Source organism: Bufo gargarizans, chromosome 10 (genome assembly GCF_014858855.1).
Source record: "Bufo gargarizans isolate SCDJY-AF-19 chromosome 10, ASM1485885v1, whole genome shotgun sequence".
In the NCBI taxonomy this organism is placed as follows: Eukaryota; Metazoa; Chordata; class Amphibia; order Anura; family Bufonidae; genus Bufo; species Bufo gargarizans.
Window position 1 is genome coordinate 26,256,460 of NC_058089.1, and position 6,000 is coordinate 26,262,459.

Consider the following 6,000-nt stretch of genomic DNA (forward strand, 5'->3'; position numbering starts at 1 on the left):
ACAGCTGCAGATCGATCAGTTAATCAAGTCCTTTGGAGGAGTTAATCTGCCTAATCTCGCCCTACTGTCGCAGCCGCAACCTCTCCCTACGCTAATCAGAGCAGAGTGACGGGCGGCGCTATGTGACTCCAGCTTAAATAGAGGCTGGGTCACATGGTGCTCTGGCCAATCACAGCCATGCCAATAGTAGGCATGGCTGTGATGGCCTCTTGGGGCAAGTAGTATGACGCTTGTTGATTGGCTGCTTTGCAGCCTTTCAAAAAGCGCCAAGAAAGCGTCACAAAAGCGCGAAGAAAGCGACGAACACCGAACCCGAACCCGGACTTTTACGAAAATGTCCGGGTTCGGGTCCGTGTCACGGACACCCCAAAATTCGGTACGAACCCGAACTATACAGTTCGAGTTCGCTCATCCCTACACAAGATGTATACCAACTAAACACAGCCCAAGAAAGGAACCCAAAAATAAAACAAAAAGAGAAACTCCCTGCCACTTCATACTATGTACTCAATGAACGAGAAGGCAAAAATTTGTGCAAACATCCGACAGAACACACTGGAGGCCTTGGCAATCATGCAACTCAATGCATGCTCCCCTACAAACCTGATCAGTTTTAGACCTCCATAAATTACATACAACTGACTGCACTCCCAACCATATGTACTCTGCGACAAACCTGCCAAGACTTGGCTACCAATTTGGACCACTGAAAAGCCCCAAAAAATGCCAATTAGAAAGCCAAGCGAAAATGAAGCTTCTCATATTGAGACAAACATTCCACCTCCACTCTGTGACCCAAATAATCTAACAGCTCAAAACAGACTGGACGCCAAGAATCTGTTTCCTCCCAACCTTTATCTCTTCAAGGCTTGCCATACCAAGAAAGCCTTAGTGACATTCGCAATGTCAGACATACTAAACAAAAAAAGAAGGGCAACCAAACGACCAGTCACCCTGGATACTGATGTACCCCATTCGTACAATATCCCGTTAAAATATAGAAACACTGCAGCCAGCCAGTAGAGCAGGGGCAACACGTGAGGTGCACAGTGGACCGATGAGGGGCCAAAATATAACACACAGTTCATCAGTTTGTTCACGGTTAGCAGAAAGCCTCCCTGGGCTAGCAGCACAGTGTTGAGGTGGACAGCACGAAATCCTCCGGGGCACGCTCTGTGGTAGTGAAGCATCAGTCAAGATGGTGGTTGAGGTGCCCTTGATGTTAGGGGTGCTTAGGGTGCTTGTTGCGGCTGAGTCCCTTGATGGTTTTTGTCGTGACGCCAGTACCGTTAATGCTGGTACAACCAATAGTGGTAATAATGAGGTAGACAGTGGTAAGGTGCAACTCACAACTTTTACTGTTGATGACTTTGGTTGCGGCAGTACAAAAATGCAGTCTCTTGATGTTAACAGAGTTGATTCTGCAAATCCACTGTTTCTAGGCTTTTGGATGCAAGTGTATAGTCCGACCACAGAAGGAAAACACTCTTCTGCTCCTCACATCTTAGTACCACCTCATAGCAAAGTTGGCTCCACTCACTAATCTGTGTCATGGAGTCTTCACTCTACATTTTCTCCCACTAATCTAATCTGATCTACTCAGATCTGCTCTAATCTCTAACTCCTTCTCACTACTCGCCTCACTGATCTCAACTGTCCTGTCTCAACTGTCTAACTAGGCCTGAACTAGGTATATATATAAGACCTAAGCTTTATCCCCATCTAGTCGTGGGATGTATAAATTACACCTAATCTGCCTGGTAACAGGGATTTTGCAGACACATTAATACAAAGTCATACAATACCGCATAATTCAATTGTTAAGACAAAAAGTGCTTTTAAGCAGTGCCCACACACACATAGTGGGACGCTGCAACACCATCCATGGACACACAAGGACCACACACTGCAACAAAGCTGTCCATTTATTCCAAACCTTAGAGTAAGGTGACCATGTACCTCAGGGCTTTTTTTCTCAGAGAAAAGGTGGTGGAATTCACCCCCCTCCCCTGGCCATGCCCCTACCCACCCCTAGGACCGCCCCCTAAAACCGCCCCTTTAGAGAACAGGGATGCAAGTAAAATTTGGGGGGGCTATAAAAGTCCAGCCCAGCAAAGAAACCCCCCAGATGGGGATGGCACTGTTAATGGGGGATCTGGGGATGGCACTGTTAATGGGGGATCTGGGGATGGCACTGTTATGGGGTGGAGGATCTGTGGATGGCATTCACAGATCCCCCATCCTATAACAGTGCCATCCACAGACCCCCCCACCCACCCCATAACAGTGCCATCCACAGACCCCCCCACCTCATAACAGTGCCATCCACAGACCCCCCCCCCCACCCCTTAACAGTGTCATCCACAGACCCCCCATTGCCGCTCCAGTACAGTTATAAAATGTGTAATTCAATTAATAATGATTCATGCTGCCCCCTCTGTAGTATAACATTCAATATATCCTACTCACAGGGCTACTGTTATATCGTAATGCAGGCCGGCCGGGCAGACGAGCGGCAGCGTGACTGAGCCTGCTTCATTCATAAAGTAGGCGACGCAGGCACATGACGTCAGTCAGTCACGCTGCCGGTCGTCTGCGTGAATCATTATTAATTTAATTACACATTTTATAACTGTACTGGAGCGGCGGGGCCGGAGCACAGTGAACGCACCGGCCCCCAGCTCCTCCTCCCAGTCCCTCCCCGCTGATACATCGCAGCCTGCGATGCTGGAGCATGGCAGGCTGCGATGTCAAAAGGTGGCGGAACGCCGTTCCGGTGCGTTCCGCCAGAAAAAAAGCCCTGACGTACCTGAATTAAAAAATCGCCTGATCAACGCTACTACTGTCACCGCTGCACACTCCAAAGATGCTCTGGGCAAGTAGTCCCACTTTGTTTCACTCCCGGCACTAATGTGAGAAACCTTTTCCACTGCAAATGAGAAAGAAAATGAGCAACAGCAGTGACAACTCCTAGAATATGCACCACTCCAAACAATAAATTAAGGGAGAGTCCCCTCAAAACCAGATCCCTCAACAATCACATCATCCGGGGAGAATTAGTAGACTGGTTATGTTTAGAGATGGCCTTGCGGTTCACCCGGCGGTTGTTTCGCGGCGAACTTTGCGTGTTCGCGATTCGCCGAACATGCGAACATATGGAGATATTCGCGCCCGCCATATTATTTTACATTGTGAAGAACTTTGACCCATGACACATCCATCAGGTGGTACAGGACAGCCAATTGAGACATTTCAGCACATGGACATACCCCCTACCTTATAAATAAACCTGATCTGGCCGCCATTTTACATTCAATGTTTTGCCAGTGTAGGGAGAGGTTGCTGTGTGGAGCAGGGGCAGACTGTTAGGGACACCAAACGCTAGCTAATAGGGCCACAAAAGTCTTTTTAAGGACTGGTATAGGTGTGCTATCGATAGGTGTGATATACTGAGGGCCAGTGTGATATACTTATAATATACTTTTATAATGAGTCAAAAAAACATAGATCTATATAATGATCACTTGGAAGTCAGGGGCCTAGGGGCTAGGGGCTTACTAGGGCCATTTTTTTAAAGGGTAAGGTTACAGACGGGGTCGCTCTTATCAGGGCGGGTGGTCTGTGGTTAGGCTATCAGGGTCAGAACAGCACCCCCCTGTAGGGCAATATCAGGGACAGTTATTTGCCCACCCTGTCCTTCAATACCACATCATCATCTAGCCCAGGGATGGATGTTTTTTGCGTTCCCTCCAGGATTCATGGATGTGCACTGGAACCCCCCGGATTGTGTTAGGACATATGGTTTCTGATTTGGTGCCGCCGAGCACCTGATTTAGTGCCGTCGAGCACTTGTTATTGCCTACCACATCTATGCTTTTTGCTTAACTTTAATAATTTAATTTACTTTCATTTTGAGGGATATCTTTTCCATTCACACGTCCGCAAAATGGGTCCGCATCCGTTCCGCAATTTTGCGGAACGGTTGCAGACCCATTAATTTTCAATGGGGCCGGAATGTGCTGACTGCATCCGCATTTGCTGATCCGCACTTCCGCATCCGTGCTTCCGTTTCCGCAAAAAAATAGAACATGTCCTATTCTTGTCCGCAATTGCAGACAAGATTAGGCATTTTCTATTATAGTGCCGGCGATGTGCGGTCCGCAAATTGTGGAATGCACATTGCCGATGTCCGTGTTTTGCAGATCCGCAAAACACTTACAGACGTGTGAATGGACCCTCATAGTAACATTATTAAAGGTTACGTTTTATCTTTATGTATATTCTAATGGTTTTCCTTCCTTGTACAATGTTATAATATACTTTCTATGTTAAAAAGTATATTATAGTGCATTTGTATTGTGCGGCAGTTGTGTTTCTGTGGTTCTTCTGCGATACTGCAGGTATATAGAGGGACAAGCGTTATTGGAACAAATCATTTCTACTGGTGTGATATACCAGTCCCCCCCCCAAAAAAAACTGATTGAAGCAGGGTGTTATATACCAATATACTTTCTTTATAGTGCATTTGCGCATGCGCGTATGCGAAAATTATATTGCCGATATTTCGCATTGAAAAAAATAATGAATGGAGATCGCAAATTTGAATAATAAATCTGGTATGTCACTGTCCATGTTGTGGGACTATTTGTGCACTTCTAGTAATTATTTCTTGGCTGCAAATATGAGCTGATGGTTTTTCAGGTTCGCCTGCCATTAAAATGAATGGGACCGCCGCGAACTCGCGGTTCGCAAACATTTGATCGCGTTCGCGAACCGTCAAGGCAGATGTTCGTCCATCACTAGTTATGTTATTGCAACAAAAATTACCCTTCCTGTTATGCAAACGCTCTCTCCAAATTTCCATCAAAAACATAATGATGAACAGTTCCAAATGTGTAAGATTGGACACCAAACCAGCTTCCCTCCAGCAATTAAGACAAGTACCTGCACTCCACTGTCCTTGAAAGAAGACTCCATAACCAAATCCATGGTATTGACCACCGAGGCTATCCAAAGCGAAATGCCATTGTATGAATTCCAAAAGAAGTCCCACCAGGCCATAATCTCCCTTACTTCCCTAGAGAGATGTAGAAAATGATGAGGAAATGTCAGACCCACCATAGCCATCACCAAACGCTGGCAAAAATCCTGCCCATGGGCATAATCCTGCCTGTAGTTCAACTTACCGAAAAGCGAATGAACCTCAATTAACTTTACATCCTTGCTCCTCCATGCGGTCTGTATCAATCACAATGCATAAAAACATGAAGAGGGCATTGGCTATTTGCTCGGTCCTCCCCAATTGCCTAACCCCATACACCGAGCCCCTCCCCCCAACCCCAAAGAAATAAACACACCACACCACTGCTTGGATTTAATCGGCCACAGCAGCCGTTTATTTAAATACATACAAATTAAATAACATAAGTTAACCAATGACGAGGGAGGTCCTAGAAGCCCCAATAACTTAATAACACTGGAACACCTACGTCACCATCTTACCCCCAGCCGTTGAACCCAGCTCGGAGGCAGCAACTGATGGCCACGTAATTAGTTCCTACCAGCTCCTCAATGAGAGTCCAGCCCCTCCCGCGGGGCCCTCCCATCCTCAGGTACCACCATATTCCTCCACTTCAAGGACCTCCCCCGCCTCCACGACTGCTACGACACAGAAAACAACAAACATCAACACTTCCCCTACCCCCCCCTCCAACAGGGCAGGGTGGGTGGGCGTTTCGCTCCCCTGGCCGCACTGAACACTGCTCCGCCCACTTCCTCCTTCCCTGCTCCTGCCGCGCCCCCCGCTGCCTCGGCAACTCGCGCCTCAGCTGGATGCCGCCCCCCGCACCTCTTAACCCTTACCTCACCTCCCTCGCCGCCACGCCTCTTCATGCGCGTCCTCCCCCACCGCTGCGCTCCTGTCCGGCCTGACTTCACCACTATAGCAGGTTTTTCCATCTTGTCGGGCAACAGTGGCACATCAAAAGTCTGAGCTATCGC